Source organism: Passer domesticus, chromosome 18 (assembly GCF_036417665.1).
Source record: "Passer domesticus isolate bPasDom1 chromosome 18, bPasDom1.hap1, whole genome shotgun sequence".
Lineage (NCBI taxonomy): Eukaryota > Metazoa > Chordata > Aves > Passeriformes > Passeridae > Passer > Passer domesticus.
In genome coordinates, this window is record NC_087491.1 from 6,415,092 (window position 1) to 6,440,299 (window position 25,208).

The following is a 25,208-nucleotide window of genomic DNA, read 5'->3' on the forward strand; positions in this document are numbered from 1 at the left end:
TCCAAGGTAAAAAAAAAAAAACCACACACACAGATTTTTAGCTCCACAACAGAGGAGGTTGTTTTTTCCTGTGGCTTAGTAATGGGAGTGAAATAAAGATCATGAAAAATAATTTTTCCATAACTTTTCAAGCCATGCTCTGGAGCTGGCTCTCCTCCCTTCTCCAGTGCCTCAGTGTGCACTATGACACAGCTTAGACACAAAGCTACTTCCCTTTTCTGTCCTTCCTTTTTTCCCGTCTATCCCACTGGACATCCATCCTTGAATTGAGTATCCACATCAGCCAAGACATGGGAAGTGAGGCAGAGAAATAAATTGCCCACAGCCACTCAGAAAAACCATCCTGAAGCCTTTTGAAAGCACCTGTGTATTTCTTATCTGCTTCTTGTGTTCACCATTTCACCCCAAATAAATGCAGCGATTCCTCTTCACTCATGTTCCTGTGTGAGCATCCCCAATCCTTTTTCCTGCAAGCACTCAGTTATTCTCAGAGCTTGGTGAAGAATTTATAAGCCATATATAAACTCTTTTTGCTGCTGCCAGAGTATTCCATGAATAGATTTTAATTTTCTGAAGCATCTTTTCTGTGCAAATCCATCAGTATGGCAATCCAGACTCCCATCCTCACAGATGCTCAGGAATGCTCACAATACCAGGCAGGATTGGTCACTTAGACCATAAGGTCCTGTTGAACCTGTTTCCATATTAGATGATGGCTCACAAACACTTGCAATTAGGGGCTCATAAAAAGTGAATGCAAGTTTTCATGCAACATTACATTCAGCAAAACAGGACCATTCAGCCTCACACAGCCTGGAAGGGAACAACACAATGAGAGCTGGCTCCTTAAAAACTCCAGCTGAAGTTCCCAGGATCCTTGTGTTGAACAAGTGCTCCACAATTGTGTCTCTGATCATGAATAAAAATATAAATAAACCCTTTTGACTTTGGGATAAACACAGCATGAAGTGTGAAATCAACCCATGTTGTACATCATTTGGAATGACCAGTCGCATGCAGAGTCTAAATAATTAGCAAAATAATTAATAACCTGCCAAATAATTAGCACACATAATTAGGTATTGACAAAAATTAGAGCCCAAGTACACGTGCTCCTGGAGTTTGGGTCGTAGTGAGCAAGCTTGGAATGTCAACGAAGCTTTCAGCCATCATTGCATAACCTGGCTGGGAGACTTTGGGAAAACTGCAGGAATGATGCAATGTGGGTCTGTTCAGATAAAATTACATCTCTCTCACTTCTACCCTCCCCTGCTGCTAAATGCTGAGGCAACCTCCCCTAATTTCTTTTTATGGCATCTCTGCCTCCAATAATTTCTGTGGAAGAGGCAGGATTTGCTTTTCTTTAAACCCAGCTCCAGTAGGCAGTGGTGGGCAGCCAGGACCTCATGGACAGAGGATGTTCCCCATAGTTTTCATCAAAATATTCCCCCTCACACCTCCAGAATCACAACTCAGGCCTGCCTTTCCAATGCTGAGTTGTTTCTCTCCAGGTGCCTCATCATTCAAGCAAACTTTTACACCTTGTGGCTCCTGTGGGACAAGACAGAGGTAGTTTTTGCAGGAAGGAATGCACTCCCTGAAGAAAATTGTTCAGACCTAAAATCACAGAATGGTTTGGGTTGAAAGGGACCTGAAAGCTCATCTCATTCCACCCCTGCCATGGGCAGGACACCTTCCACTATCCCAGGTGACTCCAAACCCCAATGTCCAACCTGGCCTTGGCCATTTCTAGGGATGCAAGTGTTTAATTTTTGACTTCCTTCCACTTCTGAGAGAGCTGCAAGAGAAAACACTGATTCACCAAAGCCAGAGGAAGCTGCTCAGCTCCATGGCAAGACCAGCAGCAGTAGTTGTGCAGCCTAATGCCATAAGAATCCAGAGGTCCTCTCCAAAAATCACTGCAAAATCACCTGGTAGGAGGACATTTGGGACAGATGCCTCACCTCAAACATCACACAGGACATCCAGGAGCTGTGTGCCATCCCTTGGAGCATCCCAGGAGCCATCCATCTCTGGGGGCAGGCAGGCAGCACACAGGCCTGCCAAGTGGCACAATGAGCAAATCCCATCCCTTGGGAGAGGAACGTTCCCTGCAGCTCCCAGCACACACACCCAGGGCTCCATCTGTGGTTGTGCTGAGCCAGACCTCCCCTGGGCGGCTGTGGGGAGGGAGCCTTGGCTGCATTTTCCCCCCCTGGGGCTGATGTGATATATGAGGTGCAGGTGACACTCGGGTCAAGTGAGCACCTGTTCTGCCGAGGCCTCGGGGGAGTCTTACTAACATGGGAAGAATTTATTTTAACAGCGAGAAACTGGGGGAGATTAGCACAGCACATTCCCTCCCTGGGAGTTGTAAACTGCTGGAATTCACTTCTCGCCTTTGGGATGCTGCAAAGAGGAGAGGAAGGGTCTCTGCAAGGGCAGGAGGAAGGGCTTTATGATTGAGAGCTGGTGTCTCTGTTAGTTTGAAATTTGGATTGCAATAATCAAGAGATGTCCTTGGTCTGCAAACACTGACAACCCCATCTCTGCAGCATGAAAGCTGGAAGGCTGAGCCTGTTTATATTTTGTCCAGAGGATTTGGGATTTTTTGTTAAGGCAAAACATATGAACACCATTTGGAAAGCAGGGACTAAAACCATAGTCACACACATACACATTCAATATCTCATCTAAGTACCTTTGCCTGCTGCAAGGTTAAAATAAACTATTACTACTTGTCAGGTAATTGAAAAGGAGAAACTCCTTTCCCTATTTCATCTGAGCCTACAAAGTCAGAATGGACACCATTCCCTACCCTGTCAGTCAAAAAACCCCCACATTTCATGGTGAAGGCTAGGAAAGGGTCCTACAGATTGTCAGTCTGGGTTCAGAGGGAAGCTGTGGCCTGTGCTGGTCACCAGCTGATGGTGCTTTCATAGTTCATGTAAAAATTAATTGCTTGTCTTAGTTCAGTTTCCCATGACTGGGTAGGAATTGCACAAACCCAGCCTGGGGTCAGCGTAGTTACAAAAAAAGCCATGTTTAGACTTTAATCCTGGAGATAGGAAAAGTGTGTTGGACATCAGTCCAAGGGAGGAGGGTAAATGAACTACTTAGTCACATCAGAACACTGCAAAGAATTTCATTTCTGATCTCTTTGTAGAAACAGTGGAAAAGGGAAGCAAGAAGTAAAAAAAAAAAAAAAAAATTAACAAAATCCCTTTTTCCCCCCACTTGTCTTTAAAATGTTGATTTTAGCTGTTGTTTGAAAATTATTCTCTTTTGACATTTCCTTTAATGTTGTTGTCTTACTCAAAATAGTTCCAATGGTAAAAAAATAAGTGCAATACTTTCCCTGACCCTAAATAGAAGTCATTTTGTTGTTCTGGTTGCTTTTTTTTTTTTTACTTTTCAATTTGCTAAGAAAGCTGTTATTCACCAGCCCTGCTGGAATCACTTCTCTTCCCTCACTCCCAGTGCTGGTACTACTGGCATCAATTCAGTAGACGAACAGAGGATTTCAGTCTTCTAAAGATGCCAATCCCACACCTTTCAGAAATGCCAACTGCACTTTCTGTGATAGCAGGGAATTACTGAGCTGGTGCAGGCAGAGCCTGGAGCCCACGGACAGAGCAGAATCCAGCCTGGGGAGCCTGGGCTGCTCCATGGGAATCAGTCACAGACAGCTGGTTTGCCACAAGGGCCAGCTGAACACACCCAGCCTCCTCTGATCCCTAGATATAAGGATCACAAAAACAGCTCTTCCTCCCCCACGAGAGACTCAGGATTTGGGCAAAGCACTTTGTTAAACAGGAGAGGGGCTCATCCAGAGATCAGTGGGAGCTTGTAGCAGCACCTCTTTGTACTTGGGGACAGGGAAGGCAAAATGTCTCTCCCAGTGTGACCTCTGCCAGCTGAGCATCTGTCTGCCTGGCCAAGTGTGTCTCGTTCAAAGGAGCAGCACCCTCACCTCACCTGTGGCTGCTGTTCCTTCAGCAGGGCCCCTCTCTTGGCAATGCTTGGCTCCCACTGTGGAAAATAAATCACTTCCAGGCTCCTCCAGGAAGAGCCACTGTGGGCAGAGGGGAGATGACACCCTGTCCCTGGGATTCCCTCAGCACTAGTCCTCCTGTGGTCCTGACAGAAAAAAAATCCCTACATCCACCACCCCACAAAGATTTTCTGAAGGCCATGCAATCCCCCCACACTCCCATTCACACCCCCAGCCCTCCCATTGATGCAGGGCAGGGCTGGTGTGGTAATTAAAAGGTAGCAAAGCTCCTCGTCTGCATGAATAGGGGACAAGTCAATACAGTTCAATCTGCAGCTGAATTGACTGCAATCAATTCCTCCCTCTGCCCGTCCAAGGCTGCAGATGTAAAGTGCACACAATCTGATCAATGGTGACCTTGAGAGCAATGAAGAGACAAAGCCACACTGCAAACAGGGGGAGTGATGGAGAGGAGCAGGCAGGAATGACAAGGAAAGCCGAGCTTAACCTGCTAGACCCAGGAAAAGGTGCAGCCTGGGCAGCTGGGAAGAGGCAGCAGCCTGTGCCACACGTGGGCTTGTGCCCTCTGCCAGCAGCAATTGCTCATCCCCCTGACCAGCTGCTTCACGGTGAGGAGGGGGAATAACCAAGGAGTAGATGGCTCTTGCCCAAAAGATTTTTGGAGTGATACTGATGAGATATCTCTGCTCCCTATCAGCCTCCTCCACCCTGCAGGGAGGTCAGGATGAGGAAATCAGAGAATCATAGAATGAACTGGGGTGAAAGGGACCTAAAGGATCACCTAACTCCACCCCCCATGCCATGGGCAGGGACACCTCCCACTAGACCTGGCTGTTGGTGAAAGGTGTCTCCCTGCCCCTGGCAGGGGGGTTGGAGATGGATGAGCTTTACAGTGCTCAAAAACAGATGGTTCCAAGCATCCAAGGCACCCCAGCATCTCCACTTGGCCTCAGGACATCTATCCACCACAGGCAACTCCTATAAAGTTGTCTGAAGACATAAACCAAGATTGTGTCTTAGCACTTTCCCCTTCTGACCAGCTTCAACCCAATCACCAGTAATGAATTAATAATTAATCAATCACTCCCTGATTTTATTTTCAGCCTGAAAGATGAAAAAAAAAAAAAAAAAAGAAATGGGATCTTAAAATAATGCTCTGCAATGGGTTGTGTCTGTCTCTGGCAAATGCAATTTAACTGCCTTAATGAAATGCTAATTGGTAGAAAATATATATAAAAACCATCCTGAATACTCCTCTAATTGAATTTCCTTTTTCCAGATCTACAAAGCAAAATGCTCAGTGCAGAAAGAACAGTAAACAGACTCAAAGGCTGTCCTTTCTGAGACGGGGTAAAATCACAAAGAGCTGCACAGGGGTTCATTTGGAATAGCACCATTGTTGTTCCTAATTGTGTGTGTGTGTGTGTGGTGTGTGCGTGTGGCAGAACTAAAGAAAAAATGATGTTTATAAAGAGCTGCTCCTTTGCCTGATGGACTGGAGGCGCTGATCCGACAATTAAAGCATCATCTCAGTAATAGCCATAAATAAACAGCAGCATTAGAGCAGCCTGGCAATAAAGATGGTATTAAAAGGAGAACAAAATGAGAGGCAGCACCCAATGGGAAGGGGTGAAGTGGAAGTCACATTGATCTGCTCTGTCTCACTGAGGAGGAGGAAACAATGAAATGAATGAGCTTTGGAGACCCCCAGAGCTCCCCAAAGCTGCTACAAAGGAAGAGGAGCACAGGTTTCTAGCAAGGGGTGATAGGTGTGACTTTTAGCCAGAAAGAATGAAAAAGAGAATTAAGTATCAGGGCTGTTTAGAAAATTCACATGGAAGGTTTTATAGGAAAGCACTGGATTGTCAAAATCCCAGCTTCTTGCAGGCCAGGGTCTATTCTGACCCTTCCTCCATAAGTTTTGAATTGTCCAAAGTGCAACAATATCAAAGTGCCAAGTTCCCAATTTCAAGTTGTAATGACTTTTCATAAAGAAATTGTAAATCACTGCACTGTAAGAGTTTAAGGGAAAAAAATCTCAAACCAAATCACTCAATTTCAAACACCAAATGCCAACTGACCTGACAAAGATACCAGCCACTCCCCACAAATTACTGCCCTCGCATTTCTGAAGTTATGAGTTTTTGTCCTCTTTTGAGAGGAAAAAATACTGATGCTCTGAGAACTCCCTCCCCTGCTCTGAGAGGCCATGTCCTCTCTAGAATGGACATCCTTGACTTTGCCACTGGCAAAGCATCACCTCACTCTTCAGTGCAGCCTCAGGTTTCTCAAGCAGGACACCAGCACTGCTGGCAGCCCCAGTCCAGGGGTCCACACAAACAGTAAATTTCCTGTGCTCTATCAGTACTACTGCCTTTAAACCCTCCTAGAGATTTTAAATGCCTCGGCAAATAGCCCATCCAGCTGAGTAGAATTACCTTAATTAAAACCCCAACTCATCCCTCTGACTGGAAAGGTTCGTGTGTTTGCTTTAATGATCTCCTTAGCAGCAGGCTCAGAAAGTCCTTTGGCTCCTCTGGCAGGGAGCTGGGACCTGAATGCTTAAGGTGAGGGAGGTCACAGAGGTGCCTCTGCTCCTGAGGTGGGATAAGTTTTGGGGATGAGGTTTCCAGGGAATGGATACTGACAGAAGTCTCTGTTCTCTAAGCACTGATAATTCCTTCTTTTCTCCACGAGATGGGAACCTTCCAAACCTCCAAAGCCTGGACTTAGCTGTGTTCTGATGCCAAGCCAAGGAGAGGGGATGGCATGGTTCTCTGTGCCTGGCTGAGGACAGACTGGAAGACAGCAGTGGCCATAAGGCAGCAGGAAATGCCTTTGCTACTGGTCTAGAGCAGCCAGGGATGTTTTTTCACCTCTGGTTTAAAAGCAGCAATTCAGTTTTGTCTCTGCTTCCCAAGGAGCCCTTATGGTTCACAGAAAGCAGAGAACAACCACTTTTGATATGCATCCTACTTACCTTCTGTCCTCTTCCCTGGGCTATGTCTGTGCAGAGTTAACCCCTCTGTTTCTGTTGGGGTTTAGGATTCTTTCTTTTGTTTCTTTCTCTCAGGGTGTTTTCTCCCATAGGTGTGGCTGGGAGACAACAGCCACCAGGTACTTAGGAGAGACAGAAGTGGCCAAGCTCAGGAGAGGAGGGCACTTGGCTGCACTCCTCTTACCTGAAGGTTTCTCTCTGAGGGATACCCAAGAACTGGGCTGGGGCAGCTGCTGGCTCCTTCTCGTTCTCTCAGCATTCACAGGGGAAGGAGGCTGCAGTCAAGAATTCACCACCACTGTGGGGTTCTGTCTTCTGCTACCTTCTACCATGAGTGGGTCTCTGCTCTTGAGAGCAGCCTTGCACTGGGACCTTGTTAACACCCTCCTTCACCAAAGGACTTCCACCATCTGCTGGGGTGCCTCAGGGGGAACCCCAGGATCCTTGAGAGAGGAAGGTATGTCCTCTCCATCCTCATGAAGAAACAAGTCTGATAACCCTTGTTCTGTGTCAGCTAATGGGACTCCTGGGCAGCAGATTGCTCTAAAAAGGCCATTCTTGCTTGTCACTCCCTAATCCTTGCTCTGCTGTTGGAGAACATTTAATTGTCAGGCAGGAAGGGTTCCTCAGTTTTTGGCTGTTAGAATGAGGCAGCAGCAAAGTCTGGCTTGAGTGGATCTGGGAGATGAAATCCTGGCTGCCTCTTCCTCTTCACTGGGTGTACAGACACCAGCACTGTTTCTATTTCTTTGCTGCCATGAAAATTGCCTTATTGAATTTTTAAATAAACTCTGCTGGTTGGAATATCTAAAGAGCTTTTGCACAGACCCTGACAGCACTCTTTTTTTTTAAATTAAAAAACTTGGCCTCAGGCAAAATGGAAATGTCTTCAGATTTGCAATCAGTGTTCATGTAACATATCTGAAATGCAGTTTATAAGCTGGTGATTTGATGGGATTTGTTTTTTGGGGGGGGTAATGGATGGATTTGTAGGACCTGAGAGCCCAGGATGCCATGACACAAATTGCTACCAATGACCATATCAAGGCACAAGGGGAGAATGGTAAAGAACAAGAAAAGAACAATCTAATTTTAATTGCTGAGTTGCACATGGCAGTCACATTGTCTTCTGCTGCCAACCTCCTCCTTGTCTTTGTGTTTAACCCACTGAGATGTCCAGTTTCCTCCCAAGAGCATCCAACTCTGACAGAGATGGGAAATTAATAATAAATACCTGCTAAATGCTGAATAGGAACTGTCACAGAGAGCCTGTTGAGAAGAAAAAGGCTTGAACTTTGTCCTGAGGCTGCTTTCCCCAGTCACTGATCTGGATCATTTCATTAGCTGAGGTCAAAGGAAAATCCTTCTGGAGGGAGGCCTGGGGAAAGGGGAAAAGCAGTGAGAAAAATACCTTCCTCTCTCAAGGATACAACTGCAATGGCCTTCGCTAGGAATTAAATAGTTGAGCAAGTCCCTAATTATGCCTGGGTTAGATGGTAAAGAACAGCAGAGAAAGGAGTGAATAAGGGAACACGAGGCTGTTTATTGAGCAGAAGAGGGGCAGAGCTGCCCAGGGAGGTGCAGAGGCCAGAGCTGTGTGGAGGAGTGGATGACTGGGGTGGATGATCTGCCCAGGCCTCTTCAGAGCATGCAAAGACAAGTGGTGCAGAGATTCATCAGTCATTGCCACACATCATTGTGCAGAGCTGGGCTGGAATCAGCTTTGGGGATACCTGCCCTGGGATGGAGCTGCTTGGCTGCAGCTCTTCCTCCTCTGCACCTCCACACCGGGCTCCTTTACCTCCTTGTCCTGGGATATCTCTCCTGGAACAAGCATGAAAGGAACATTCACCACACACACAGACCACAGAGGGCCCAAGCCCTGCAGCTCTTGGGGATCACACCATGTGCTGTCCTCTCAGTCTGTAATTCACACCCTGGGATGTCCCACAGCCAATTACCTCATTATGGCCAATCCAGGGGTAGCACTGGTCTCTCCCAGCCCACGTGAGTTCAGTGCCCACCTCCTTTCCACATGCCACCACGTCATGATGACTTTAGACATCACTTTATGACACATAACAGCACCCAGCACATGCTGGGGGAGTGCACCCCACCTGAAACCAGTAAGAGTGAGTGGGGTTTGGCTGAGATAGAGTTCATTTTCCCCACAGCAGCCCTCCCAGTGCTGGGCTGTGTATTGTAACTGGGAAGGTGCTGGTAACACACAGATGTGTTGGTTCTGCTGAGTACCAAGGCAGCCTCTCCAACATTCCCCCCTCAGCAGCAGGCTGGGGATGGGCAAGATTTTGGGAGGGATCACAGCCAAGACAGCTGACTCAAACTGACCAAATGGATAGTCCATATAATATGGTGTCTGCCCAGCAGTAAATGCTTAGAGAAAGGAGAAGCAGGGGAGCATTTGCTATGATATTTCTCTTCCAGAGCATCCTCTGCATGTACTAAACCCCTACTTCCTCCTGATGGAAAGAAAAGAATAAATCTTTTCCTTTTCTTTGCTGCTGCTTGGGGCATAAGCTTTTGTTTAATTAAACTGCCCTTATCCTGACATGATTTTTTCCATCTTATTTTCCCCGCTTCTCCACCCTGCTGAGAAGAGCAGTGGTAGAGAGGCTTGGTGGACACCTGTTGTCCAGCCAAGGCTAGCTCCCCTCAGAGAAGCAGAACCAAACCAAGCAGATTAATCTGTCTTTTGGAGGTTGTAGAGCCTACATGTCTGTCTCCAAAGGTTTGCAGCCTCAAGGCGAAATCATTTCTTCACAGCTGAGTTTTGCCTAAGGCTGATGCTGCATTGCTGAGCTGAAGCAGAAGGAGGAACAGGCTTGTGGGCTGATTGTGCAATGCTGAGGAGGTCAAAAGGATAGAAGTGCTGGGATATCAGGGCTGAGCTGTGGGGCAGGGACAGGAATGTGCTGTAGGGTTGAGAAGCTGCTCCCTGCTCTGGGAAAGGGGGCAGGTCGGTGCAGAGCCAGGCTCCACAGCTTGGGACAGGCCTGGGAAACATTGATGTTTTTCTCTGTCTCTCCCCCAACATGGTAAATGATGCTTATCCATCATTATTATGTCACCCAGCGTGGGGATGGCCCAAAGGCTCTGCAGAGGTCAGTGGGCTGATCCATTAAAAGGCACCCAAAGATGAGCTCACTTCTTTCAAATGAAAAAGGAGTGGGTGAAATCTTTAAATCTCTGGAGTCAGAAACAGTTTGGAGTCTTGATAGCTTGAAACTCCAGTTTTCAGTATCCATCATCCTTGTAAATGCAACTGACTCCATCTCTCACTGCCAAGTGCTATTTCAGGGCAGTTCATTCCTCCCTAGGACATGTCCTTAGGAAATATCTTGTTTCTTGGTTGAATCCAGAAAGAGGTTGTTACTGAGCAGCAATCCAGTAGCAAAATCCCTTGTGGCTCATTTAAAGAACCATAGGTGGACAAATCCCTTTATTATTACAGAAATTACCCTAAGCTATCCATGTCACTCACAACTGGAGAAGCTGATATGACCTTGTGGTTACAGGACCAACCTGAAATTCAACCCTGTGAGATGCTGAGTGTGAGACTCATCTCTGACTTCCATGAGAAGTGAGGACACCCAGTACCAGCCTGGGTAGGACTTTTTCTAGAGGGAGGAGGAGAGTAAAGGTAAATAGGTGTAAGAGAGAGAGGGACAGAGGGAACGAAAGGGAGAACAACCATTGGAGAGCTTCATCCTCTCCCTGTCTAGAAGATATTTCTCCATTCACTCTATTTAAAGTCAGCCTCAGGCTTGTGGGCTCAGAGAGCTTTTAGCAGATGAAAGAACTCACTCATCAGGCAGAAGTTTTTGATTTTTTTTTTTCTCTCCACAGCTCTCCCAGGTCTGTTTTAAAGCCATTTCAGCAATTGTTGAAAACTGTCAGATGCCTTTGACAGATCAGTACTTTACTGTGGAATCTGCATGGCCTGTTAGCCAATCAAAATGCAAATTTGGGATACATTTAAAACACAAGCCCCCAATTTGTCTTCCAAATGCTGCTGGAAAGTCATGAAAGCAATTTAGCTGTCCCTGGGACTGCACCTTCTCCTCAGTCTCCGATGATCTGGCAGAGCTGCTGGGTTTTGCCGGGAGGGAACGTGTGCGTGCCGGAGTGTGTGCGCGAACGCTGCGGGCGTCGTTCCCAGGCTGCGAGCATAAATCTTCCCCTCTGACTGAGTGAGATTTATGGCTCAGCCACAGGGCTCCCGGCTCCTCCCAGCACAGCACTGCTCCTCCAGATCGGGACAAGCTCAGGGGTGAGGTTTGGGAAGAGCATGGCACTCCATGCCAGGGTTTAGTTGAGGTCTTGGGGTGTAGGTTGGACTGGATGACCTTGAAGGCCTCTTCCAACCCAGTTATTCCGTGAATTCTTTGAAGAGGGGTGGACACTCAAGCCCTCCTGCCCTGCTTCCTCTCCCTTCCTTTTCCAGATGGCAGTGGGGTGACAGCGCCACAGCTCACCCTGGGCAATAATGAGAGCCATTAATGGAGCCTGAGTCAACAGGAACATGCTTCCCTTTCAACAAACAAACACTGTTATTCCCCTCCTTGCTCTTCGCACTAGGAGCTTTCTGCTGAGGGAAATGATGCCTTAAGATTTTAGCTTTTACATATTCCATCTATTTGTAATCCTGCAATTCTTTTGTGTGTAACTCCACACTCCACACACAGTGTGAGCTGCTGCTTTCCCATTTTGGGCAGACACAACAATTCCTCTCCAGGCCTGGCAATCAAGGACACCTCACTGCCTCAGGCCCCAGAGATGGAAACAAATTGAGTTGGGGGGAGCAAATTTGGGGTAAATGACTTAATTACCTGAAGCTGTAATTGGCAGATTAACCCCCAATATGCAAATGGACCAAAGTTATAAAAGTGTGAAAACCTGTGACCCATCGTCCATTTTGGGTGTAGCCCTTGAGGGATTTCATCTGCCTGAAACGTACATGAAGGGCCTTCAATAAATATACCTGCTTTTTATTGCTTTAATTTTGTCTGGTCTCTGTTTTTAGGTAGTCCCAAAAAGTGTCAGGAATGGGTGGATCAGCATCACAACAGAGGAGCATCTTTGATTTACCTCCTGATTAGGTACAATTGGCATTGTGGTGACACCAGCTCTTCCTGTCCCTCAATCCTAGCCCTGATCCCTGTTCCCAGTCAGAGCATTATCCATCCATTCCAGTCTGAGAACCCAGTCTGAGACAGATGAACTAGTTTTCTTTATTTTTCTACCAGAAAACTGTATTTCCCTACTCTTTTTAAACTATCTGAAAGTAAAACCTACTGGACAAAGACATTACTTTATCTGAAAATAATTTATCTCCCCTGAAAATACCCCTTCTCCCCATAATAATCCTTCAGTTCTGATTTAAAGCCACCTTGCAAAGGTGAGGGGTTTTGTTTTTAATAAGAACTAGAATTGCTGTACACAAGACAGAAAGCCTGTCCAGCTCATTCTTTAGCTGGAAATGTCATTGTTTCGTGCAGACTCATGCATAAAAATTAACCCACACACTTTTCAAATGGGTCTGGGGGAAAAAGGCTCAGTTGCCTGTTATCGACCTGTGGAGTTACCTATTTATATTAGTTGAATTGAGCCCACTGCCATCCCATTATGAAGCATTTCTTATCCCCAGAGGCCCAGAATCTGCAGATTCTGGCACACAGGACATTCTCTGGCATTACTCAAAGCTGGGAACAATCTTCCAGGGAACTGAGTTCACGCCAAAGAAAATTCTTTCCCGCTTATCAGATTTGCTTAATAACACGGGTAAACCTTTACTGCAAGATTATTTGGAGTGATTTTTAAATGTTCCTCCTCTGCAAATGGCTGGGTTTATGTTCCCCTCGTTCTGTTAAGGTCTGGATTCTCCCTTTGCCTGCAGTCTGCCTCTTGTCTGGCTCACTGAAGCAGCCAGATGGTGTAATTTGCAGGTACCTCCACAGCACTTACTTGTCTGACATGCCTGAACTGATTGAAACATGCACAGAAACCTTTGAAACCTCATTGAAGTGGTCTGGAGAAAGCCCTGGAATGTGATAGATCTGGGAGACAGAGCAGGTACATTCACTCCTGGAGACTGCAGAGCACAAAGCTCCAGGGGAAGGAGTTTGAGCCTGCACAGGTGGGCAGGGGCTGAGGCTCTGTGGGTGCTGGGGATCTTTACAGGACCACTTGGCAGTAAATAATTATGGTCTGGTTGCTCATGTAGTGTCTGTCCCTGCATTTATATGTAGATGTGTGTGTAGGTGTGTGTATTAGTGAGTACATGATTCTATAATTCTGTGATTCTTTTGTGACTCCCCCCTTCTTCTGTGTCTCCAAGCTCTGTGTTTGTGGTTGATGTTCATATATTTCATCAAAAATCATAGAATCACAGAATGGTTTGGCTTGGGAGGGACCTTAAAGACCATCCAGAGCCCACCCCCTGCCATGGTAGGGACAACTTCCACTGTCCCAGGCTGCTCCAAGCCCTGTCCAGCCTGGCTTTGGACACTGCCAGGGATCCAGGAGCAGCCACACCTGCTCTGGGCACCTGTGCCAGGGCCTCCCCACCCTCACAGGGAAGAATATTTTAAAAAATATTTTCTCTCTTGGTCTTCTCTTGCTTCTTTCTTCAGGAGTGTGTTGTTGGATGCCAGCTCTGGAAAAGGGTCAGTGAGCTGGTCAGCTGGGACCAGTGGGTGAGGAGACTCCTGGGAAGAGCTGCAGCAGAATGTGGGAGTGGAACTTGCTGGGGACAGTTATGAAGAGCAGGGTGTAGAGAAATGGTCTAAAATGCCTCCTAACCCAAGGACAGTTGTCCCTCAATATCTGCACCAGTGCTTCCCAGGAGAAGACATCTGCTGCCACTGAACAAAACCTGCCCTGGAACTATGTCCATGAGCAACAGTATCTTTGCAGTCAGGGATTTGAGAAAATAAACAAATACCTGCCGGGAACAGAATTGAATCAAGCACTAATTTAAATATGACAAGGAAAAAAAATAAAAAAGGCATTTTATTGATGGACTAAAAGAAAAGATCAAAACACAAAGCCACCTTGTACTTCAGCTGGGGGTAGGGGAGGATGAGGAAGGGGACAAAAGGTGGGGAAAGAGAAGTGGCTGGCTCATGCACTGAGCTCTGTTGTTGTACAGGCAACACCCTGTCAGCACTTTGCAAGAAGGAGCTCCATCTTTCTTTCTTACGTGGCCTGACAGCTTTTCACAAGAGATTTATACAGGGACAGATCGGAATATCTGTCATAGCAAACCACCATGGTCAAGAGAAATGAGGCACTGTGAGCTGGGACCTCACACTTCTCAGGGCACAGGAGAGCTCTCCAGGGGAGAGGACAATGGTGGGTGCTGCTCCACACCCCAGAGTGGAGGGTCCCTGGGCTGCACCAGCACCAGGAATGTGCTGTGGGATTCACCTGGCCCTGCACAGGTATGTGGAGCTCCCAGGTCTGTGTCCCTGCAGGCTGGAGAGCCTCTCCTTGTGATCAAAGCACAGAACCTGTCACTTCCAGGGTTCAATTCATCTCTTTCTGAGGCAGATGTCTAAAACAAGTCAGATGAATTGTGCTGTGGAATTGGTTGTTACTCTTTCCCAGCTCCAGTGGGAGTTTAGGCAGCTGGCTGGGCTGAGGAAAGCTGTGCTTGAGCTGCTGAAAGCAAGAAGAGATGAATCACAGACCCACAGAATCACACAATGGCTTGGGTTGGAAGGAACCTTAAACACCATCTCATTCCAACCCCCTAACCATGGGCAGGGACACTTTCCACTGGGCCAGGTTGCTCAAATCTCATCCCCAGTGTGCAGACAGACCTTCCACAGTGTCTGCCCTCATCCCCACGAGCCCATTCCTGGCTCCATCCCCAGAGAATCCCTCAGCTATGGCAGGTAGGGCAGGAGGGCACAAATCTCCTGGGAAGGAGGTGCTGGAGAGGTCTGCAAGGAGCAGGGATGCAGCCAAGTAGAAAGAGTTTTAGACAGGCTCAGAGCAGCCAAACTTAGGGGTTTTTTTGCCAGAAGGTTAAAAAGGAAAAGCCAGGGAAGAGATGGCCATTTGTGCTGGGCAGTGACTCTGCTTGGCTCGGCCCAAGGCACTCTGCAGTGACAAAGCCACGGGAGCATTTCACAAGGACAAAGGTTACTGGCTGCTGAACAGCAGAGTATTAACGTGGAAATGACAGCAATCCATGTCAGAGCACGGGGCCCATGTGAGTCCTTCCAAGGCTATTAGCACGGTGTGGAAGGCAGCCTCAGCTGTGGGACAGGACTTGCAGGCCCTGGGTGAGTGGTTGGCAGCTCACAGTGCTGTGCTGCCAGCCCCACTGCAGCACACCCACTGGAACTGGGAGAAAAAAGAGGGAAGGAAAAGCAGGAGTAGTTCAGAGCCCTGCTCTGTCAGTGCAGCTCCTGCAGACCCCAGCTGCGGTGTAAATTGAGATTCCACATGGATGCTGCTGCCTGCTTTCACTGCTCATTGGGTGCAATTTACTTGTCTCATCCGATTTACGCCATGCACTCAGGTCTGGAGCATAAATATCCCAGCTCATATAACTATGAGAACATCTTCTGTCTCGCCTCTCTCACGCTGGCTCAGATTCATCAGATTCAGAGGAAGTGATTTTAGTTTCAATGATCTTCGCTTTCCCACCCAAAAAAAGCAAAAGCCCCAAAGTCACACTGATTTCTCAAATCACACAAGTGGAGTTTTCCACTGGATTTCATATTATCTTCTGATCTGAAGGGTTTAAGTGTGAATTAAGTGACACCTTGGCTTTGAGCAGAGCCCCCCTTCCTAGAGGTGAGCTTCAGCCTAAATGAACAGTGTGTGTGTGCATTAGGAATGCACTCCCCAAGCATGAATAAACGTTCTCAGGGAGATCCTTAACAACATACAATCTTCCAAGCAACAGGTTTCTTTACCAGGATTAACAACCTGGAGGAGAAGGATTAATATAATTGCTACTCCTAACCAGAGTTGTGGAAAATAATCACAATGAAGTTAAATAAAACATTTGAACACTGTTAGGGATTTGGAGTGGGTTTTTTTGTTTTTATTTTTTTAAATCTTTTAAATGTATTTATTTTGTAAATCTCACAGGAAGTTCCCTAATGTCAAACAGGATGTGCAAACATTCATCTTCTCCTCCCTCTTCTTCAGAAAGGTTCTTAAACTCTAATCAAACAGGATAATTTTAGGGAGCAACACCCCATCTGGCCTTCCTCCAGCTCTGTTTAATATTTCATTTCATAAGAATAAAAGAAGTTTGGTCAAATGAAAGGAAAAGTCCACATGATCCAGAATTAGAAGTCTAATAGTAGTCAAAAATTGCCACTAGAAAAGGGAGTGCAAACAGGGTGAGCACATGGAGCTATTTCTCTCCCTGTCTTCCTCAGCCTCCAGTGCTCAGCAGCACAGGGGCTGCCAGAGTTAGAGGTGTTATCTTCCAGTTTAATGCCCTTGATGGATTTTTTTTTTTCTTCCATGAAGTATCTAACAGCTTCACAAAATGCATGGTTAAGCTGTAAAACTCTACTTTTTTTGTGAATGCCAGAAGTTTACATGGGTTCAAAAAGCAAAGTGTGAAACCACATTACATTTCTACCTTCTGGATGTGCTATCAAGCAAACACACCTTGACAGGGAAATCTCTTCCCAGGAGACATCATGACTTTGATACGTTGTTCTTATTTTTATTTTTTTCTTCCCTTTTTAAAATCCATTTCTGGAATAAATGTGCTCCACAGCAAATCTTGCAAGGAAAGTGTTTTCCTGCAATCAGCAGCCCTGCTTGCAGCACTCCCCCAGCCCCTCTGCAAGAAGGCTCTACCTGCTCAGACCAGATGCACTGCAAGGTGTTTGTTCTGCTGCCCAGGAGTGGGACATCAGGAGCCACAGATCTGTGACCAGTTGAATAATTCTGAACAAACACATGGAAATAAACATAACCATCCTGATTGCATTAATCACAGTCTCGCAGGAAACCTTCACCTGGATTTTAGTGAATTCAGAGCCATTTTCTTCATTATCTCTGATTCCCTGGTGCTCCTGGGCAGCTGGAGCAGAGTTCACCTTTGTGTAAGAGCCAGTGCAAAGTCAAAGCACCCCCTGAATGCCACTGGCATGAATCTGCAGCCTGTGCTCTTTGCAAAGTGAGGTGGTGATGAGATCCTGTATCATCTGAGGAGCCAGACACCTCCTAGGCCAACCAAAATCCCCAAATCTCTGTTTCTTCAGCCTTTTCCACCCTACAGGTGTTTTTCTTCCCTCTCAGACTGCCAAGTCCCTCTGCATGCTCCATAGGCACTGGAGAATAACCCCTTCACTTAAGCAGGGAGGTTTTTAACTCCCACCAAACCTTTCCACTCTGGGGAATTTGTTTTAACTTTGCTTTTCCCAGCAAAGAAACAGCCCTAGGAAGTCAAACTCACTGCCCTCAAGAAGAAGAGTGCCCACTTAAGCAGCAAGCACCATGGGCTCTTTCCAAAGCCTTCCCAGTGCCAGGCTGAGTCTCTCTCTTTCCTTCCTGACTTTTGTGCATGTTTTCCAGGAATCTGAAGTGCTTTTGAAGCTGAATGTGTTCCAAGTCTCTCCAGGTCAGATCCCCATCTGCCTCCATGGGTGTTGGAGGTGATGGTGGGCTCTGTCCCTGCAGCCATGCTGCTGCTCTTCCCTTCCAGCCCCACCACATATTTCAGATATCTTCAGACCCCATAAACAGCCCTCCTGCAGAAGGAGCTGGAACCATTTCAGCCTGGGCTGTGCTGAGAGGAGACAGAGATGCCCCCTCAGGCAGAGTGAAAAGGGCCCAATGAATGCTCTGATGACAGCACAGTAAAATTCCCTGGGCTCTAAATATTTTATCATCATAAAATAAACATAGATCTTCTCATCATGAAATATACATTAAAAAATGTTTAAACGTGTTAATTATTAAACCAATATTGATTCATATTGGATGAAGCATTAACGGGTGGAGTTTGGAGGAGGAAAATTGGCAAATGTATTTAATGTCGAAAGAGCGCTTGCCACATATCAATATTCATCAGGTCTAACCACTAATAATCATAACAGTGACAGCCCAGATTTATGGCTCCTCTGCATGAAGGCAAGTCTGTGCAGAGGGACAAACTGAAATATTAAGATGGGAGGCACAAAAATTCTTTTTTTTTTTTTTACTCCAGCTCATCATTGTGATTTTATGGATAAAATCAGGATTTGCGTAAAAGAGTCTGAGCAAACAGAGGGAAGACTCTTGTGAGTTTATTTGAGAGCAGGTTATCAGAAGGATTTAATCATCTGCTCTGATAAGGCCCAATAAAGGCCTCCTCCTGTGCAGGTGCCACCAGAGTGCACAAGGAGTTAATGGCTGCTCCTGTGCCCTCTCTTTGGACATTTATTCAAAGAATCTTAAATGGATTTTCTGAAAGTCAGAGAGTGGGAAATGCATCATGTGCCACCTTTAGCATTTGCAGGGTTGAAGGTGAAGCTTGAGTTGGGGAGTTTTATGGTTCAAGTCAGTTATTTTGATTTGGGGCTGTAAATATTCTCCCCAGAGGAGAATGCCTTTCTCACTGTGTCTGCAGGAATTCTTTTGCAGATTTTTTTTTTCCCCACAGGAAGATCTAGCTTTGATAATACACTGAGATCACAGCACAGCTAGAAAATAAAGCAACTGGGAACTGAAATTCCATTAATAAGGGAGACCTGCCAAAGGTCCTTAATTTGGTTTAGTTTTAAATGTCCATCCCAACCACTCCAGGAGCAGGAATCCAGATGTGGATGCAGTCTGTCCAAGGACATTTTTGGCACTTTGTCTGGGTCTGGTTTTCATTTCCTTCCCCACCTACGATTTTTTTCCCCTGATTTATTTCAATGTGAACAGGTACACCAAGACCTGAATCCTCAACACTGTGTGACTATGTGAGTTGAACAGCATTTTTGCAATATGCTGGAACCTGAGAGAACTTCAGAATTGCAGGGAGTTCATTGTATTTAAAACATTTTCTTGTGAAGAGAGTCTATTTTCTTGGTCTTTAAACAAAAAAAGCACAATGAGGTTCAGTGACTGTTTCAAGAACTCCAGTTTAAATTCATTCAGTCTACAATTCAAAAAAGAAATTTGTTTTCTTAACAACCTCCTCTGCAAATGCAGTGTGGTACCAGAGAGTTAACAGGTGCTCTGTCTTGCATGCCAAATTAATTTGATACTTTTTATTGTTTTTTATGTGTTTCTTTGCAGGACTGGTACAAGTCACAAGAGCAAACACATAGAGATCTTATCTTCTGAGGCAAGAAGGGGGTGGTGGGTCATACATCTACTCATGGACAGAGTCATGCCAAGAAAAGTCAAATAAATTGGTTTTCCCCTTGCTGGAATTTGGTTTAAATGTCAGAGTTGGTAGCTGAGTGAGCTGCTGGTGTATCCTGCAGACATGGAAGGGTGTAAGGTGTTGCACAAGGATACACCATTCTGTATTCTGCTAACCAAAGCCAGGGCTGGAAACAGGGATCCTCAGGTCTTTCAGGTCTTCTCCTTTACCCACCAGCCTTTCTTGCCTTCAGAATAGATTTGGAATTTTTTTTTCTCTCTCCAAAATACATGCCAGTGATGAACCCACCACACTGGTGCATTGGCTAGGAAATCTCAAAATTTGCAAAATCTCAAATTAGCAAACCAAATCCACTACAAACAGCAAATGTCAACCTTTTTCTTTTGGATAGGACATTTGAAAAACCAAAACCTTTAATATCTGGCAGCTGTAGGTTTGTGTTGAACAACAGCTTTGCTGTCAGTGTTCATCAGCTAGAGACATGCTTCCAAGCCTATGCATGGAGATGATACACTAAATTGTCCATTTAATTTCCACTTACTGGGAGACTCAGCATACATTAAAGAATATTTGACTATTAAAAGCATGTTTATGGACTCTAATATTGCTATCAGTGGTATGTGACTAATACAGAGTAAAGTGCATTTTGTTACAATCGGTTGATTTTGGAGTAATCTGTCACTGACAAGTGTTAATCTGGGGGTTCTCTTCCTAATGCAGCTCCAAAAGATATCTCTGGAGGGATTCCTGCTCTGCTTGTGTCTTGCACAACATCCTGGCACAACGTCCTTGCATGAAACTCATCCTGTGTGGAGTGAAAGCCGAATTAATCTTTAAAAGTTGCACTATTGGCCAGATTGACTAACAAAACCATGCTCTTTGGATGTACAAAGTAATGAGAATTCCTTTACCCATCTACTCCACCACACAGCCCTATCCATAAACTTTTGTACTGATTGACCACTTGTAATCAAATGTGATGCAGAGATTAACAGGCTCAAAAATATAAAGTTCTCACAAGTTTCATGAAGAAGTTGGTTCTGTTGGATCTCCTAAGTAATTGCACACCCAGGGATTCAAATATAGGATATCTATGCATGGAAAGCAAGATTCATTTCCATGGAGCACAGAAGTAGCTGGCATCTTGATGGGATGTTCTTCCACTGGGAAACATCAATTTCTTAAAATCAAAATGTGCTACAGTAACAAATGCTGATGTAAGTAAAATTTCAATTGAAGCCAGCTGTTTAGTTTGTGATAATAAGATATTTTATTTCTTTCAGTCTTATAGAACTTTCTTCCCCTTAATATATATGATTATTCTCATACACAAAAAACCTAAACAATAAAAATCAAACAAGTGTGGGTGTTGTGGGAAGACTGTTGGAGGTTCACAAAACGCTATTTTCTTCAGAATCTTTACGTGGGAAAATATTGGAATTTTGGGGGGAAAAAAAAGATAAAAACCTGGAATATGTGCTGAAAGACAAATTGATGTTTTACAACACATTAAGGGCTGGACTTGTTCATACTGGGATTGTCCAGAGGACTGGGATCCCTGGGACTCAGCTACCACAGGCTGTCCAGTTTGGTGGTGACAAATCCTTTTATGCGGTCTCAAAGCACAGCACAGTCTGTGCCAGTGCCTGGGCAGCAGTGGGTGTTCTGTGTGCCTGATCCCAGCTGCAGGCACTGCAGAAATGAGCCCTGACGGGCACTGTTCACACGCCAGGCTTGCTCCTGAGCTGGGAAATAATGACTTGGGACTCACTTTGCAAATGCAGCTGCCTCCTGGGCCTAACAGCCACACATTGTGTGGGGTGCAATTAGGAGGTCATAGAAATGCTGTCACTGATGGCTTTCTGGCTGCCTCTGGAAAATGTTCTCAACACATGGCTAATAAGTAGGTTTCTTTGATACCACTTTGATAGTTAGGGACAGCAGGAGGAAAACAAGCAGAAGACCAAGCTTGGTGCTATTATCCTTTTTAACTTTGCTTAGCAAATGATTCTGAAGTGCTCAACACAATCACTCCCCCTTTTAAGCATAGGTTTTTCCACTCCTCTTCCTTTAGTAGGGTCTAATTTTAAGGGAGCACTTTGGGATTTTAATAACAGAATTATACACTTTGCCCACAGGTCTTTAATCTCTCAATGTTTATCCCATCAGCTGCGTCTCTGGCGAGCCTTTATCCTGGGATGTTTGTCTATTAAATTAACAGTATTTCAGAAGAAGATAAGCCATTTGCAAGCAGTAAATCACAAAGCAGCAGCATCCACTTAGTTCTCTGGCTGTTGCATCACTCAGTACATTATACACTGTTCTATATACTCAGTATATCACCAAGTTCTTCATCTTCCCTGCCACCCCCGCCCTCCGCCCCCACGCTGTCTGCAAAATGCACAAACCTCTCCGAGGAGGCGAATCCAAGGAGAAGGAGACAGATGAGATCCGTGCGAGCAGCAAACTGGGAAGGTTTGGAGGGTTTGGATGGCTCTGCTGGGTTTTGGCTGGGTTGCCTGTGGAGGAGAGGGTAGAGCAGAGCCCTCCACATCTGAGCATCTCAGAGCGTGCCAAAAACAGTGACTAACCCTGCCCAGCAAAGAGCAGAGTCCCAGGGAACGCAGCAGACAGGGGCTGCCCACCCACTGCTGGAGTGAAACCACCCCAGGATGGAGGCAGCCCACACTGAACAGTGCATGGAGAACTTCTGTGGTGCTGCATGACCAGAAGGAGATGGATATGTCACACACTGTGAAGGAGGAGAGTTAGTTGGAAGGTGGCCAAGAAAATGGAAGTCATATTTCTGTTTATGCACGAAGCAGAGATGAGAGTGTGCCTCTTGAATGGCTTTGTCTGTCTTAATTCTTGGCCTTAATTGAAGGGGTCCTTCCTCAAGAAAGCAGCCTGCAGTGGATGTTTGGAGATCTTTTCAGAGCTCAGTGCACTGTAACAGAATCATCAGCACTGAGAAATGTTCATTTTTGCTCCTTGGATTGTGCCCATCCAGCAAATGGAGCGGGTTCAGTTTCATTTAAACGCTGAGAAGTGCCAGGTCCCTGCAGAAAGCAGGCATGGTGCATCTGCAAGCAGATGGGAAACATCTCCATGTAAGCATTTATGAGATGCCTAACATAGTTTTGCTCTCACAAAAAGAAGCAAACAGATGAAAATCTAAATGTTAAGGGCAGTATGAACCAATAATTTGGGGGAAAAACTCAGAACAAGTTGCACAAAGCAATCTGTTGCAACGACTTCTCTTTTATCTCCCCATTGACTTCTTGCTTCCTACCCTTCCTGCTACCACCTTTAACAATATAACCATGCAGACATCCTATTTTTGAAACCATGCAGACATCCTATTTTTGATACCAAAGCTCTCTTTAAACCAAATCAGACTAGAAACAGCAAATTCCAGCCATACTCCATAACATCCTGGGAATTTTGTCTTCCTGCCCTCCTTGAATTAGCAAATTAAGAAAAAATTCAAAATGAAAAATTCCTGGCTTTTTTTACAGGTGCATGCCCTCTTTTCAGCAGCCAGGTGCCACATCTTGGCTAGTCACTCTCTTGATTTGACAGATTTTAAATCCCAAAAGCTTCAGCAAGGCACTTGGAGCACCTTCCCCCCAGAGAGGGGAGGATATTTGGGATCCTCTGGTTATCTTCATTTTAAGCGAGGTGCCTGAGGTCATGGTAATCCCTTCCAGCTCTCTGGCAGCAGGGCACCCTAGTGGATAACACAGACTGAGGAGCTGCCCTACCAGGAAAACAAGGTATGAGAAGTGCTAAGAGTAGAATCATAGAATTATTTAGGCTGGAAAAGACCTCTGAGATCATAGAATCCAATAACAGACAGAGCAGACAGATCCTTTTTCTGGCTGGGGAGGAAGTACAAATGCAGAGTGTATTTACATTTTTTATCCAATCTGGAGCAAAGCTGATACCTTTCAGCATTGCCCAAAATTATTTTGGGTGAGGGACCCCATTTTCAGATTCGTTCTCTGGGCTTTGGAGATTCAGCCTTGTTCTCCTCACCCCAGGCCTATTTCCCAACCACACACTTTCTAAATCAGCCTCTGTCATTTGGTTTGTTTGTTTGTTTGTCTCTCTTCCTCTCCTGCTTTTTGAAATTTGTTTTTGGATCACATAAATCTTCCTTATGAAAATATTTGTGCACTTGGCACATTTCCAAGGAATGTTTAGACTTTAATAAAGCAATTTTTGTGCGGATTTTTTTTTCTATTTTTCTTTCCAGGGGGAGAAGTTTTTCATGACTTTTTTTTTTGAATGGCTTTCCTCCATGAATCTTGGCAGCTTAGGAGTCCCCTCCAGTAGGATGTAATTGGAAGTAGCTGCTCCCTCTGATAGCCTGGCTTTCAGAGAGTGGCCTCCAGTTCAGTAGCTGCAAATAACTGTGGGCAATTCTGCCTGTGCTTAATTGCAACAAGGTTGTTTCCTCCAATTTTGAAGTTTTTAATTTTCATGCAAAACCAGAGCTGAACGCTCATGTGTCCTCCTCTAAAACCCCTTTATAATCAGTGTTAAAAAAATATTTTCTGCCACTGCTGATAATTTTTTCCTCAGAAGAGGAGACTGGAGGAGAAGACTGGAAGGAGGGGAAGAAGACTGGAGGAGATCCAGATGCTATTGGAAACATTGGCTGATGTGGTCAGCAGAAGAAAGACTTGGTTTGGCTGATTGATAAAGCACTACCTGTACCCCAGAGTAAAGGTACAGCTCATTGCTTATTTCTTCTTCCTCTTGGTAAATTCGGAAATCTTTTGAGCTGGGTTAATTTTGGGTTTAGGAATTGCAATGCCACAAAACACAACTGGTGTTTCAAGTAGATCCCACTTGTCCAAAGAAGTGGACTGCTGATAGTGCAGCCCCCAAAGGGCGTTCTCTAGCCTGGCCTTTGAACTCTCATTATTCCATGACCTTCCTGAGCTATTTTTTCTTGGTCATGTCAGAAGAGCAGTCTAAACATCCTCTAGAACACAAGTTTACCTTTGAGCCGCTCCAAAATTAAACTGTCTCAAGTTTAGAAGAGCACGGAGGAACCTCAGATCCTCGATCTTCTGGCAGCACCAGCTGTCAGCCCACAGGAACCTTTGCAGGGATAGGAATAGCCTCGGTGCTGTTCCGAAATTCTTAGAAAAAGCTTTTCCCAGGAAACTGAGTGAGTGCTTTTCCGTGCTCCGCCATCTGCGCCTGCTGGAGACCCACTTGGCTCCTGGCATCCCACGAATGCATCAACAGGAGACAAAACCATTAAGAAACCAGCAGAGATCCCTTCAAAATGCAAACAAAGCAGAGCAGTGAGACACTTCAGGCCGCATTCCGAACTGCTGTAAATCAGTGAAACTCACAGATTTCAACCCAACTCTGCCAGGCTGCTCCAACTGAGGATTTGGTTCTTCATCATTAACTGCTCCAGCATGGCACAGCCAGCTTTTGGAGGCTTTGAATGACTTCCTGCTTGAGTTTACAGCTGTTCCAGCAAGGCCTTTGGTTTATCTTTTTAATTTGTCATTAGCCTCTGTAAACAAAAAGAACAAAACAAAAAGAACTGGGAAAAAGAAATATAAACAGATGCAATCTCTTTTCCGTCACTTCAGGCAGACTTTAGGGAAGAAGCATTGCTCAAGTGGGGATCTACTGGGACAAGTTTCCTGGTCAGGATAAAGATGTTGGTTGAGATCTAAGGCTGGAAGAATCTTGGTTCAGATTAATGAAAAAATAAAATAAAATAAGACTCTAACTTATACTCAAGAGTCTTCTTTTTTATTAAAATAACATTTCATTCTTCATTTCAATGTTTTCCAATCATC

The 25,208-nt window shown here is 45.4% G+C and overlaps 2 long non-coding RNA genes across 2 annotated transcripts; one reads left to right on the top strand and one right to left on the bottom strand.

Moving 5' to 3' along the window:
• The first annotated feature begins 6,472 nt into the window (after nucleotides 1–6,472).
• On the top strand, nucleotides 6,473–7,566 carry LOC135283195 (uncharacterized). The gene is made up of 3 exons (XR_010349049.1): nucleotides 6,473–6,582; nucleotides 6,713–6,837; nucleotides 7,106–7,566. It is a non-coding gene; the product is annotated as an uncharacterized LOC135283195 (long non-coding RNA).
• A 691-nt stretch (nucleotides 7,567–8,257) lies between these two features.
• Nucleotides 8,258–9,102, bottom strand: LOC135283196 (uncharacterized). Its single transcript, XR_010349050.1, has 3 exons — nucleotides 8,975–9,102; nucleotides 8,747–8,837; nucleotides 8,258–8,391 (listed from the first exon to the last, which is right to left on the bottom strand). It is a non-coding gene; the product is annotated as an uncharacterized LOC135283196 (long non-coding RNA).
• Between the last annotated feature and the right edge of the window lie 16,106 nt (nucleotides 9,103–25,208).